General features: G+C 45.7%; 2 non-coding genes across 2 annotated transcripts; both read right to left on the reverse strand.

Moving 5' to 3' along the window:
• Positions 1-14,549: 14,549 nt before the first annotated feature.
• trnay-gua (transfer RNA tyrosine (anticodon GUA)) lies at positions 14,550-14,641 on the reverse strand. The gene is given in 2 exon segments: positions 14,550-14,585; positions 14,605-14,641. It is a non-coding gene; the product is annotated as a tRNA-Tyr (tRNA).
• LOC139235740 (U1 spliceosomal RNA) lies at positions 14,637-14,805 on the reverse strand. Its single transcript, XR_011588500.1, has one exon. It is a non-coding gene; the product is annotated as a U1 spliceosomal RNA (small nuclear RNA).
• Positions 14,806-15,544: the final 739 nt, after the last annotated feature.

Consider the following 15,544-nt stretch of genomic DNA (forward strand, 5'->3'; position numbering starts at 1 on the left):
AGAGCCACCTTCCCTGTTTTATTTTTACTCCAGACAGGGATGTACAATTGTTTAAGTTCATCTATGTGATATTTAAATGTCTGCCATTGCCTATCCACCGTCAACCCCTTATGTATCATTTTCCAGTCGATCCAGCAAGTTCACGTCTCATACCGTCGAAGTTTCCTTTCATTAAGTTCAGGATCCTAGCCTCTAAATTAACTGTGTCACTCTCCATCTTAATAAAGAATTATACCATATTATGGTCACTCTTCCCCAAGGGGCCCGGCGCGACCAGATTGCTAATTAATCCTCTCTCGCTACACATCACCCAATCTAGGATGGCCTGCTCTCCAGTTGGTTCCTCGACATCTTGGTCTAGAAAGCCATCCCTTTTTCACTCTAGAGGATTTACTGTGATTGAAAGGCTGCATTAGAGGGAGCAGGGTGCGGCAGCGCGGTCCCGGCCTGCAAGACCATCAGCAGGCAGGGGCCATCAGATGTAACGGCGTGCGGCGGTGGCATACCACTGCAGGAGGTCGACGGCTGTGAAGCCAGGTCGCTCATTGCAGTGCGAGCAGGCACAGCAGGAGGGGCCAAGGAGCTGCAAGAGATTGTAGAGGGAAGTGACCCGGGCCCAGGAGAGGCGTGAGTCTGGGGCCCAGAAGAGGCGAGTGCCCAGAGGCAGCATGGACCTGCCCACACTGCTATATGCGTGAACGCTAGGTCCGTGCAGCAGAGCTGGTCTCCAGTCGTCTGAGGTAATCATTGCCATTGGACCAAGATCTAGCTCTATCAAGCCTGTGTGGTGGCTGGTGTGCAACGGCCATCACACATTAAAAACATCGAAGCACAGGTATCGTACACCCTCCAAAGTGCAGTTCGGGATCTGGAATATTAGGTCCTTCATTGAAACACCTGTGAACTCAACCCTTTTTGGCGCAGAAGCAAGTCATCCTCGCTTCGAGGGACTGCCTATGGTGATGATACACTCCAGGAAATCCTCCTCCACAGTATTGCTACCAGTTTGGTTAGCCCAATCAAATGATGGCTTAATGTCACCCATGATAACTTCTGTACCCTTATTGCACGTGTCCCTAATTTCCTGTTTGGTGCCATCCCCAAACTCCCTACTACTGTTTGATTGTCTGCAAACTACTACCACTAATGTTTTCTGCCCTTTGGTGTTTCGCAGCTGTATCCATATAGATAAAACATCATCCACGCTAATATCCTTCCTTACTATTGTGTTAATCTCCTATTTAACCAGTAACGCTAACCCACCTCCTTTTCCTTCCTGTCTGTGCTTCCTGAATATTGATTACCCCTGGATGTTGAGTTCCCAGCCTTGGTTACCCTGGAGCCATGTCACCGTAATCCCAATTATCATATCCGTTAACAGCTACCTGCGCAGTCAAATCATCCACCTTATTACGAATGCTTCTCGCACTGAGAATCCGAGCATTCAGGCTTGTTTTTTAACAGTCTTTGTCCTTTTAGAATCATGTTGTAGTGTGCCCTTTTGTAGGCCCTTTTTGATTTTTGCCCTTGATTTCTTTGGCCTCCATTCTTGCATTTCTCCTTCCTACCTTCTGCTTCTGCCCCCTTTTTATTTCCCTCTGCCTCCCTGCACAGATTCCCATTACCCTGCATTTTAGTTTAAACCCTGCCCATTTAGAATCATAGATTTAGAATCATAGAATCATAGAAATTTACAGCACGGAAGGAGGCCATTTCAGCCCACCGTGTCCGTGCCAGCCGAAACAGAGCTATGCAGCATAATCCCACTCTCCAGCTCTTGGTCCGTTGCCTTGTACCTTATGGCACTTCAAGTGCACATCCAAGTACTTTTTAAATGTGCTGAGTGTTTCTGCTTCGACCATCCTTTCAGGCAATGAGTTCCAGACCCCCACCAGCCTCTGGATGAAGACATTTCCCCTCAAATCCCCTCTAAACCTCCTACTTCCTAAAGGAGTTCTAGAGCTTTGGGCCTCGGCAGTAGAAGGCAGGACCACCGATGGTTACGTGATTATAATTACGGATCCTCAAGAGGGCAGAATTTGCGAAGCACAGATATATGGGGAGGGGGGTGGGCTTTTGAGCCTGAAGGATATTCCTGAGATAGGGAGGGACGAGGCCACGGAGAGATTTGTAAATAAGATGAGAATTTTGAAATTGATACGTTGCATACCAGGGAGCCAATGTAGGTCACATGGATGATGGGTGAACAGGACTTGGTGCGAGTTAGGACACGGGCTGCCGATGTTTGGATGAGCTCGGGTTTACTTAGTGTAGAACATGGGAGGCCAGCCAGGAGTGTGTTGGAATAGTCAAGTCGAGAGGTAATAAAGGCATGATTGAGGACTTCGGCAGCAGATGAGCTGTGGCAGGGGCGGAGACGGACAATATTATGGGGGTGGAAATAGGTGGATTTGTTTAAGGTGCGGATATGTGTTCGGAAGCTCATTTCAGGGTGAAAGTTTGCGAACAGTCTCGTTCAGCCTCGGCCAGATGCTAGAGAGAGGGATGCAGTCAGTGACGAGTGAATGGAGTTTGTGATGGGGACAAAAGACAATGGCTTCAGTCTTCCCAATATTTAATTGGGGAAAATCTCTGCTCACCTGGTACTGGATGTTGTACAAGCAGTCTGACAATTTAGAGACTGTGGAGAGGTCGAGAGAAGTGGTGGTGAGATACAGCTGGGCCTCGTTAGAATCATAGAATGGTTACAGCACAGAAGGAGGCCATTCGGCCTGTCGAACCCATGTCGGCTCTCTGCAAGAGCACTTCGGCTAGTCCCACTCACCTGCGTTTTCCCTGTCGCCCGAAAAATTTCTCTCCTTCAGATACATATCTAACTCCCTTTTGAAACCAGTGACTGAGTGAACCTCCACCATCCCTTCAGGCAGTGCATTCCAGATCCTAACCACTCGCTGTGTAAAAATGTTTTTTCTCATGTTGCCTGTGGTTGTTTTACCAATCACCTTAAATCTGTGTCCTCTGATTCTCTAACCTTCCACCAATGGGAACAGTTTCCCTCTAACTACTTTGTCCAGACCCCTCATGATTTTCAACACCTCGATCAAATCTTCTCTGCTCTAAGGAGAAAGCCCCAGCTTCTCCAGTTTATCCACGTTACTGAAGGCTCTCATCCCTGGAATCATTATCGTACATCTTTTCTACACCCTCTCTAAGCCCTTCACATCCTTCCGAAAGTGCGGTGCCCAGAATTGGACACACTACTCCAGTTGAGGCCGAATCAATGTTTTATACATGTTCATCTTAATTTCCAAACTTTTGTACGCTATACCTCTATTCATGAAGCCCAAGCTCCCGTAAGTTTTTTTTAACTGCTTTGATAACCTGTCCTGCCACATTTAACGATCTGTGCACATAAACCGTTAGATCTCTCAGATGTATTCTCGACCTGACATCTGTCATGCGCGCTCTTTTTCGGCTTCACCTTACTCCCAGGCCGCATGTGATGTTCGCGGCCTAGAGAAGTCCATGGGCCATGTATATATTCAGTGTGAGAGGTTGCAGCCCCTGAATAGTTACCTGAAGGGGCTGCTCCCCAACTCTTGGTCACACTTAAGCCCCGTGCTCCTAATCTTTGGACGCCTGGTGCTGAGGGGGGTTGGTAAGACGGAGGATCTTCTCCTGGACCTGCTCTTGGGCCTGGCTCAAACAGCAACTTGTTGGTCCGGCGTGGGCGAGGCCCAGAGGTGGATCACTTCAGCTGCCTGCCTCTCTTCCACGGTCAAGAAAGGATGGAGAGAGAAAACGGCAAACTACAGAACAGTTAACCTGACATCAGTCCTTGGGAAAATGCTGGAATCCATTACTACAGAAGTGGTAACAGAGCTTTTAGAAAATCATGGTATGATTAGGCAGAGTCACCATGAATTTATGAAAGGTAATCGTGTTTAATACAGTTATTAATTTTTTTGAGGCTGTAACTAGCAGGGTGGATGAAGAGGAATCAGTGGATGTAATATTTTAGAATTTCCAAAAAGCATTTGTTGTGCCACATGAAATGCAACTTAAGAGCTCATGGAGTTGTGGGTAATATATTAATATGGATAGAGGATTGGTTAACGGATGGAAAACAGAGAGTAGGGATAAACGGGTCATTTTCCAGTTGGGAGGCTGTGACTAGTGGAGTGCTAACGCTTTACTTGAACTATTTACAGTCTATATTAATGACCAAGTGCATTGTATACAGGTTTGCTGACGATTCAAAGCCAGAAGGGAAAGTACGTTGTGAGGAGGAAGCACAGAGCTGCAGAGGGATATGGACAGGTTAAGTGAGTGGGCAGTAAGGTGGCAGATGGAGTATAATGTGGGGAAATGTGAGGTTATTCACTTTGTTAGCAAGAATAGAAAAACAGAATATTTTGTTAATGGTGAAAAACAAATAAATGTTAGTGTTCAGAGAGATTTAGGTGTCCTTGCATAGGAAACTCAGAGAGCTGGCATGCAGGTCCAGCAAGCAATTAGGAAGGCATGTTGGCCTTGATTGCCATGTGGTTGGAGTACAAGAATTACAAAGTCTTGCTACAATTGTAAAAGGCCTTGGTGAGACCACACCTGCAGTATAATGCACAGTTCTGGTCTCCTTAATCTGAGGGGGTGCAACACAGGTTTGTCAGACTGATTAACGGGATGGGGGATTCTCCTAAGAGGAGAGATTGAGCAGAATGGGTCTATACTCTCAGGTGTTAATAAAACCAGGTGATTTCATTGAAACATATACAATTCTGAGGGGGATGAAAGGGTGGCTGCTGAGAGGTTGTTTCCTCCGATTGGAAAGGCTGGAACTAGGAGGCATAGTCTCAGGATAAGGGGTAGGCCATATAAGACTGAGATGAGGAGTAATGTCCTCACTCAGAGATTTGCAAATATTTGGAATTCTCTACCCCAAAGGATTGTGAGTGCTGAGGTGTTGAATATAGTAAAGAATGAGACAGGTAGAATTTTGGAATCTCGGGAAATCAAAATATATAGAGAGAGGGCAAGAAAGTGGAGTTATGGTCAATGATCAGCCATGATCTTATTCAATGACGGAGCAGGCTCGAGGGGCTTTATGGCCTATTCCTGTGCCAAATTCTTGCGGTATTTTGTGTTGTCGGTGCCCGGATGGCCCTGGAGAGAGAGCATGCATTGTGCACTGGTTCCTTAATGCCTTCCGCAACCAGTGGTACCTCAGGGTATGAAGGGTCTCATACACACTGGGAATTACATTCAGGTTTCATTGGGAAGGTTCCCTTTGCTTTTGTTGCTTATGTTGCCTTATTCTAGTTTGATTGGAACACATGTTTGTGGGAACGAGAGAGGAAAGAATATTCCATAGGAACTAGAATTGTCTGTTTTGATTTTCTATCCTGGACTTTTGTAAACTTCTTTTTCGCGTGTTAGAAGGGGAGGATTTACAGACGAGAAATTTAAACCAATCAAGATCTGACAGTCACTCGATTCATCAAGACCTGAATATCATCAGCCTTTGAATGTGGAAGATGAAATGTTTACCTGTTCTGTTCGTGGGAAAATATTTCAAACATCAGTGTGACTGGAAAATCACCGAGACATGCACACACACCTGAGTGAGAATGTTCCAGTGAAATGACTGTGGAAAAAGCTTTAATCTTTTATACTGCCTGAAAAATATTCCACCATTCGCAGCGGGGAGTTCTACACTCACTGGTTCCCCTCCCCTGAAGGTACTGACTCTGGCTCGGTTCAGTTCTACACTCACTGGTACCCCTCCCCTGAAGATAGTGGCTCTGACTGGGTTCAGTTCTACACTCACTGGTTCCCCTCCCTGAAGGTACTGACTCTGGCTGGGTTCAGTTCTGCACTCGCTGGTTCCCCTTCCATAAAGCTGCTGAATCTGCCTGGGTTAAGTTCTACACTCACTGATTCCCCTCCCCTGAAGTTACTGACTCTGCCTGGGTTCAGTTCAACACTCACTGGTTCCCCTCCCTCTTTGCCCCTGAAGGTGCCGACTCTGTCTCCATTCCTCTTCCCAATACACTGTCTTTCACTCTAAGCTTTCGCCCTGTAATTTTGGTGAGGTGCTCTCCTCAACTAATCACCAAAGTGCGGTTATTTACAGACTTTCCATGATTCACTTCCTGTCCTGGAGTTTGCTATGGGGCCGCTGTTTTGAGCTTCGGGCTGGAAAGATGCAGGAGAAACCTGGAACTGGCGGCTGAGGGGAGAATAATGTTAGGTACAGAGTAAAGCTCCATCTTCACTGCCCCAGCAAACACACCCAGGGTACGTACAGCACGGGGTTGGGTGCAGAGTAAAGCTCCCTCTACACTGTCCCATCAAACACTCCCAGGGCAGGTACAGCACGGGGTTAGATACGGAGTAAAACTCCCTCTACAGTGTCCCATCAAACACTCCCAGGACACAAAAAGCACGGGCTTAGATACAGAGTAAAAATCAATCTGCACTGTCCCATCGGACATCCCAGGGCTGGTACAGCACGGGTTAGATACAGAGCAAAACTCCATATACACTGGCCCATGAAACACTAACCAGGGCAGGTACAGCACGCGTTAGATACAAAGCAAAGCTCCATCTACACTGCCCCAACAAACATTCCCTGGACAGGTACAGCACGGGGTTAGATACAGAGTAAAGTTCCCTCTGCACTGTCCCATTAAACACTCACAGGAAAGGTACTGCACGGGTTAGATACTGACACCAATCCCCACCTGTCTGATATAAACCAACCCCACAGTCACTGACACCAATTTGCTCCTGTCTGATATAAACCAACCTCACAGTCACTGACACCAACCCCCTCCTGTTCGATATAAACCAACCCTATAGTCACTGACACCAATCCCCTTCTATCTGATATAAACCTACCCCACAGTCACTGACACCAATCCCCTCCCGTCTGAAATAAACCTACCCCACAGTCAGTGACACCAATACCCTCCTCTCTGATATAAATCAACCCCTCAGTCACTGACACCAATCCCCTCCTGTCTGATATATACCAACCCCACAGTCACTGACACCAATCCTCTCCTGTCTGATATAAACCAAACGCACAGTAACTGACACCAATCCCCTCCTGCCTGATACAAACCAACCCCACAGTCATTGACACCAATCCCCTCCTGTCTGATATAAACCAACCCCACAGTCACTGACACCAATCCCCTCCTGTCTGATATAAACCAACCCCATAGTCACTGACACCAATCTCCTCCTGTCTGATATAAACCAACCCCACAGTCACTGAAACCAATCCCCTCCTGTCTGATTTAAACTAGCCCCACGGTCACTGACATCAATCCCCTCCTGTCTGATATAAACCAGCCCCACACTCACTGACACCATTCGTCTCCTATATCATATAAACCAACCCCTCAGGCCCAGAAGGATTAAACTCAGCTCGTTACCTGGATTGGACTTGTCTCCAGAGCAGGAGTGCAGCAGCATAGAATGGTATTTGTGAGTTTAGTAAGTGGGTGACTTTTAAGGGTTATTCTCTTTAAATCATTTGGAGGCTGGAGTAAATTGTTAGTGGCAATTGCCAGTAGCATCTATGTAAGTAGCAGTTTAATTTAAAAGGGAAACGTTAAATAGTTGGGAATCTTTCAGATTTAGACAGAGAAAAACAAGGTAACTGTCTAGTAGGAGGCAATTAGCAGTTAGTTAAAATCAGTTCTGTAAACGACTGACCAGTAGTGAGTCATCTGACGTAGATACAGTTTAAAAAGAGGCAGCTCGTGCAGAGCACGGAGTGCAGCAGCATAGAGTGGCATTTATGAGTTTGGTAAGTGGGTGAGTTCGGGCAAGTTGGGGTGGCTGGTGCTGTTTTGTCTTATTTTTCCTACCAGTGCTGACACTAGAGCAGCTGACAAGCATTGCTGGAGTAGGATACGGAGGCCCAGAGTCAAGCCCAACCAGCTGCAGATATAGACAGAGGGGTGTGAAAACGAATGGTGAAGTCACAGCCTAGCTGGTAAGTGGTTGGCTGTTCGACTGGTAAGTATAACTCTCTTTTAGACTAACTTTTAGATTGGTTTAATTGGCAGCGAACTACTAAGCAGCTGTTTGGTGTTTAAGTAAATTTTAGTAAGTCAATTAATTTAAGGGTTAAGTCATGGCAGGAGAGCTCGGACCCATGTCATGCTCCTCCTCTGCTATGTGGGAAATCAGGGACGCTTCCAGTGTCCCTGACTACTATGTGTGCAGAAAGTGTGTCCAGCTGCAGCTCCTGACAGACCACATGACGGCATTGGAGCTGCGGATGGACTCACTCTGGAGCATGCGCGATGCTGAGAATGTTGTGGATAGCACATTTAGTGAGTTGGTCACACCGCAGGTAAGGGTTAGGACAGATAGTGAATGGGTGACCAAGAGACAAGGCAAGAGCAGGAAGGTAGTGCAGGAGTCTCCTGCGGTCATCTCCTCCAAAAAAAATATACCATGTTGGATAATGTTGGGGGAGATGACTTACAGGGGAATGCACCAGCAGCCAGGTTAATGGCAGCATGGGTGGCTCTGCTGCACAGAAAGGCGGGAAAAAGAGTGGGAGAGCTAAAGTGATAGGGAACTCTATTGTAATGGGAATAGATAGGAGTTTCTGCGGCTGCAATCGAGACTCCAGGATGGTATGTTGCCTCCCTGGTGAAAGGGTCAAGGATGTCTCGGAGCGGCTGCAGAGCTTTCTGGAGAGGGAGGGTGAACACCAGTTGTCGTGGTACATGTAGGTAGCAGCACTATAGGTAAGAAGCAGGAAGAGCTCCTACAAGCTGAATTTAGGGAGCTAGGAGTTAAATTAAAAAGTAGGACCTCAAAGGTAGGAATCTCTGGATTGCTACCAGTGCCACGTGCTAATCAGAGTAGACGGAGCAGGATAGTTAGAATAAATACGTGGCTTGAGCAGTGGTGGAAGAGGGAGGGTTTCAAAATCCTGGGAGATTGGAACCAGTTCTGGGGGAAGTGGGACCTATACAAAAGGGACAGTCTGCACTTGGGCAGGACTGGAACTGATGTCCTAGGTGTAGCATTTGCTAATGCAATTCGGGAATGTTTAACATAATATGGAAGGGGGATGGGAACTTATGCAGTTAGACAGGGCGAAGTAATATGGAGCCAGAAACAGACGGTAGAAAGGTAAAAAGAAATAGTGGAAGGCCGTAAACAAAGGCAAGAAACAAAAAGGGCCACACGATATCATAATTTTAAAAGGATAAAAGGTGTTAAAAAAAACAAGCGTGAAGGCTTTGTGTTTTAATACAAGGAGTATCCATAATAAGGTGAATGAATTAACCGTGCAAATAGACGTTAACGGATATTATGTGATTGGGATTACAAAGACGTGGCTCCAGGATGATAAGGGCTGGGAACTCAACATCCAAGAGTATTCAACATTCAGGAAGGATAGAATAAAAGGAAAAGGAGGTGGGGTAGAATTGCTGGTAAAAGAGGAGAATAAAGCAATAGTTAGGAAGGACATTAGCTTGGATGATGTGGAATCTATATGGTTAGAGCTGCAGAACATTAAAGGCAAAAAATATTAGTGGGACTTGTGTACAGACCTCCAAACAGTAGCAGTGATGTTGGGAATGGATTCAAACAGGAAATTAGGGGTGCATGCAATAAAGGTGCAGCAGTTATCAATGGTAACTTTAATATGCATATAGATTGGGCTAACCAAACTGGAAGCAATACGGTGGAGGAGGATTTCCTGGAGTGCATAAGGGATGGTTTTCTAGACCGGAATGTCGAGGAACCAACTAGGGGGGTGGCCATCTTAGACTGGGTGTTGTGTAATGAGAGACGATTAATTAGCAATCTCGTTGTGCGAGGCCCTTTGAGAAAGAGTGACCATAATATGGTGTAATTCTACATTAGGATGGAGAATGAAACAGTTAATTCAGAGACCATTGTCCAGAACATAAAGAAGGGTAACTTTGAAGGTATGAGGTGTGAATTGGCGAGGCTAGATTGGCGAATGATACTTAAGGGGTTGACTGTGGATGGGCAATGGCAGACATTTAGAGACCGCATGGATGAACTGCAACAAATGTACATCCCTGTCTAGCGTAAGAATAAAAAAGGGAAGGTGGCTCAACCGTGGCTATCAAGGGAAATCAGGGATTGTATTAAAGCCAAACAAGTAGCACACAAATTGGCCAGAAATAGCAGTGAACCCGGGACTGGGAGAAATTTAGAACTCAGCAGAGGAGGACAAAGGGTTTGCTTAGGGCAGGTAAAATAGAGTACGAGAGGAAGCTTGCAAGGAACATGAAGGCGGACTGCAAAAACGTCTTTAGATATGTAAAGAGAAAAAGGTTAGTAAAGACAAGCGTAGGTACCCTACAGTCAGAATCAGGGGAAGTCATAACGTGGAACAAAGAAATGGCAGATCAATTGAACAAGTACTTTGCTTCGGTATTCACTAAGGAGAACACAAACAACCTTCCAGATATAAAAGGGGTCAGAGGGTCTGTTAAGAAGGAGGGACTGAGGGAAATCTTTATTAGTCGAGAAATTGAGTTGGGGAAATTGATGGGATTGAAGGACGATAAATCCCCAGGACCTGATGGACTGCATCCCAGAGTATTTAAGGAGGTGGCCTTGGAAATAGCGGATGCATTGACAGTCAGTTTCCAACATTCCATAGATTCTGGATCAGTTCCTATGGAATGGATGGTAGCCAATGTAACCACACTTTTTAAAAAAGGAGAAAGAGAGAAAACAGGGAATTGTAGACCAGTCAGCGAGACATCGGTAGTGTGTAAAATGATGGACTCAATTATTAAGGATGTCATAGCAGCGCATTTGGAAACAGGTGACATGATAGGTCCAAGTCAGCATGGATTTGTGAAAGGGAAATCCTGCTTGACAAATCTTCTGGAAATTTTTGAGGATGTTTCCAGTAGAGTGGACAAGGGAGAACGAGTTGATGTGCTGTATTTGGACTTTCAGAAGGCTTTCGACAAGGTCCCACACAAGAGATTAATGTGCAAAGTTAAAGCACATGGGATTGGGGGTAGTGTGCTGACGTGGATTGAGAACTGGTTGGCAGACAGGAAGCAAAGAGTAGGAGTAAATGGGTACTTTTCAGAATGGCAGTCAGTGACTTGTGGGATACCGCAAGGTTCTGTGCTGGGGCCCCAGCTGTTTACATTGTACATTAATGATTTATACGAGGGGATTAAATGTAGTATCTCCAAATTTGCGGATGATACTAAGTTGGGTGGCAATGTGAGCTGTGAGGAGGATGCTATGAGGCTGCAGAGCGACTTGGATAGGTTAGGTAAGTGGGCAAATGCATGGCAGATGAAGTATAATGTGCATAAATGTGAGACTATCCACTTTGGTGGTAAAAACAGAGAGACAGACTATTATCGGAATGGTGACAGATTAGGAATAGGGGAGGTGCAACGAGACCTGGGTGTCATGGTACATCAGTCATTGAAGGTTGGCATGCAGATACAGCAGGCGGTTAAGAAAGCAAATGGCATGTTGGCCTTCATAGCGAGGGGATTTGAGTACAGGGGCAGGAATGTGTTACTATAGTTGTACAGGGCCTTGGTGAGGCCACACCTGGAGTATTGTGTACAGTTTTGGTCTCCAAACGTGAGGAAGGACATTCTTGCTATTGAGGGAGTGCAGCGAAGGTTCACCAGACTGATTCCCGGGATGGCGGGACTGACCTATCAAGAAAGACAGGATCAACTGGGCTTGTATTCACTGGAGTTCAGAAGAATGAGAGGGGATCTCATAGAAATGTTTAAAATTTTGACGTGTTTAAACAGGTTGGATGCAGGAAGAATGTTCAAAAATGTTGGGGAAGTGCAGAACCACGTGTCACAGTCTAAGGATAAGGGGTAAGCCATTTAGGACCGAGATGAGAAGAAACTTCTTCACCCAAAGAGTGGTGAACCTGTGCAATTCTCTACCACAGAAAGCTGTTGAGGCCAATTCACTAAATATAGTAAAAAAGGAGTTAGATGTAGTCCTTACTACTTTGGGGATAAAGGTGTAAAGCGAGAAAACAGGAATGGGGTACTGAAGTTGCATGTTCAGCAATGAACTCATTGAATGGCGGTGCAGGCTCGAAGGGGCGAATGGCCTACTCCTGCACCTATTTTCTATGATTCTATGTTTCTATTCCCCTGCCGAGGAGATTGCTGCACCAGACGGAGGGTCAACATTTGGGACATTGATTCTCCACCAATTCCCATTTCCCTTCTTTCTGGTGGATAATGGAGGGGCCGCTGTGTGTAATGTACAAGTCAGTAAGCATTGTCAGCAAGGACTCATTAGCACTTTCTAATTGGAGTTGTGCATCGGTGAAACCTTTCAGACACTGAATTATAGATTTTGGATCAAAGATCAATTTAGGATTGAAGGAAAAGTTTATAAATTTTATTGTAAACACATTTCTGAAGAGCATTCTGAGGAACAGTCATCAAACTGAAGCGTTAACACTGTTTCTCTCCAAAGATGCTGCCTGACCTGCTGAGATTATCAGCATTTTCTGCTTTTATTTCAGTTTCCAGGACAGAACAGTTCAGGACGTGACGTTCCAGGATTCTCACAGATAGAACACACAAATATTTTTCCTTCCACATTCACAGGCCGACTATATTCAGGTCCTGATTAATCGAGTGACTCTTGACGCGATGTTGGTTCGTGTTCCCTGTCTCCAAATCCTCTCCTTCTAATGCCCTGTAAAAGGAGTTTGCAAAATACATCACTATAAGGACAGGATAGAAATTCAGAACAGACAATTCTCGTTTCTATGGAACATTGATTCCTCTCTTATTCCCCCAAACCTGTAAATCCCCGACCCACACACTCTCCTTCCTCCCTGTGCTGAAATCCAAACCCATTGCACCATCTCCGACGTTTCTTTCCTGCACTCCCAGTTTTCTCCTTCTCTCTGCTTTGGCTAGGTTCAGTTCTTCACCCGCTGTGTGCAGAGTGAGAATAAAATCAATGAGTCAATTATTTTATCTCCTGGTCACTGGAACCCGAAATCCCTGCCCACTCTTCGTTCCAGTACCAAGATGGCCGCACTGCGAGGGGAACCAGTCGCTCTTTCCTGCACCAAGATGGCTGTCCGTAACGGGCCTGTCACCAATAAAAAGCCTCACGGGCGCCGTCGGATGGAACATAGACCGGGCCACTGGTTCACTTTCAGGCCTTGAGGCTGTTCTCCAACTTTATAAATCGTGCGGTGCGGCCTACCCGCAGTTTATTAATCACAATCTCCCGCCCGCACACACTATTTTGCTTGTGTTTTATTGCCCGCGTTGCTCAAGATCCAAATCTGGAAACACAGAATGAGCAATTCAGATCTCATTGAAAGCTAAATGATTCTGAGGGGGGTTGACATGTTGGATGCTGAGAGGTTCTTTCGCCTGGCTGGAGAGTCTACATCTAGAGGGCATCGTTTCAGGAAATGATGTGGGCCATTTAAGACAGAGAAGAGGATCAATTTCATCACTCAGAGCGTTGTGAATCTTTGAAATTCTCAATCCAAAGGCCTGTGGATGTTGAGTTGTTGAGTATATTCAAGGCTGAGATAGATAGATGTTTGGACTGCAGGATAATCAAGGTATATGGGGATATTGCAGCAAAGTGGATTTGAGGTAGATGATCAACCATGATCTTATTGAATGGCAGAGCAGGCTCGAGGGGCCGGATGGCCTACTCCTATTCCTAATTCTAATGTTCTTATATAACTTCCCATTAAAACCTCCTCAGAATTGAGAATGCTAATTGTGTTCTTTGTCGCTTAACTCCCCCTGATCTCTTGGCTCTCTTATGGTTTGCTCTGAGAATCTCCTCTGGCTGACCGTCACTGGGAGAATGCAAGTTGTTGTGTGTGGAATTATATATAATGTTTAAAAAAACGCTGGCGCCTGCAGTATAGGAATAGTGCAATCAAGCATACGCAACACGGATTCATGAAGGAGAAATCATGTTTAATTAATTTACTTGAATTCCTTGAGGATATAACGGGCATGGTGGATAGAGGTGTACCGATGGATGTGTTGTATTTAGATTTCCAAAAGGCATTCGATAAGTTGCCACACAAAAGGTTACTGCAGAAGATAAAGGTACGTGGAGTGAGAGGAAATGTATTAGCATGGATCGAGAAAGCAGAGAGTCCGGATAATTGGGTCCTTTTCGAGTTGGAAATCGATGGTTAGTGGTGTGCCACAGGGATCGGTGCTGGGACCACAGCTGTTTACAATATACATAGATGACCTGGAAGAGGGGACAGAGTGTAGTGTAACAAAATGTGCAGAAGACACAAAGATTAGTGGGAAAGCGAGTTGGGTAGAGGACACAGAGAGGCTGCAAAGAGACTTAGATAGGTTAAGCGAATGGGCTAAGGTTTTGCAGATGGAATATAATGTCGGAAAATGTGAGGTCATCCACCTTAGAAAAAAAACAGTAAAAACAATAAAGGGAATATTATTTGAATGGGGAGAAATTACAACATGCTGCGTTGCAGAGGGACCTGGGGCTCCTTGTGCATGAAACTCTTTTTGGTTTTTTAAAAGTACACTAGCTCCTTCGAGCCAGAATTGAACCAGCGACCTAAGGATGACTTTGCTGAGTATTCCACTACAGTCCGCCGCTCTACCAACTGAGCTATCGAAGGGAAGCGGCTGGAGCGTGAACGCAGTCCCCCACTATCACAATTTTTGCAGTCGAGTATCCCGCATTTGGGGACATCGCAGGCGTCAGCACACCCGAAGTGCAATGGGCTAGCCTCATCCTGGGAAAACCACCTTCTTGATCATGGTTACTCCCCTGTGCATGAATCCCAAAAAGTTAGTTTGCAGGTGCAGCAGGTAATCAGGAAGGCAAATGGAATGTTCGCCTTCATTGCGAGAGGGATGGAGTACAAAAGCAGCGAGGTCCTGCTGCAACTGTATAGGGTATTAGTGAGGCCTGGAGCACTGCGTGCAGTTTTGGTCATCTTACTTATGGAAGGATATACTAGCTTTGGAGGGGGTACAGAGACGATTCACTAGGCTGATTCTGGAGATGAGAGGCTTACCTTATGATGATATATTGAGTAGACTGGCTCTTTACTCGTTGGAGTTCAGAAGGATGAGGGCTGATCTTATAGAAACATTTAAATTAATGAAAGGGATAGACAAGATAGAGGCAGAGAGGTTGTTTCCACTGGTCGGGGTGACTAGAACTAGGGGGCACAGCCTCAAAATACAGGGGAGCCAATATAAAACCGAGCTGAGAAGGAATTTCTTCTCCCAGAGGGTTATGAATCTGTGGAATTCTCTGCCCATGGAAGCAGTTGAGGCTAGCTCATTGAATGTATTCAAATCTCAGATTGATAGATTTTTAACCAATAAGCTAATTAATGATTACGGGGAGCGGGCGGTTAAGTGGAGCTGTGTCCACGGCCAGATCAGCCATGATCTTGTTGAATGGTAGAGCAGCCTCGAGGGGCTAAGATGGCCTACTACTGTTCCTAATTCTTATGTTCTTATGTTCTTATGTTCAGTAGATGTTTATGATCAGCAGGTGGCGACAGTGA

Source organism: Pristiophorus japonicus, chromosome 23 (genome assembly GCF_044704955.1).
Source record: "Pristiophorus japonicus isolate sPriJap1 chromosome 23, sPriJap1.hap1, whole genome shotgun sequence".
NCBI lineage: Eukaryota > Metazoa > Chordata > Chondrichthyes > Pristiophoridae > Pristiophorus > Pristiophorus japonicus.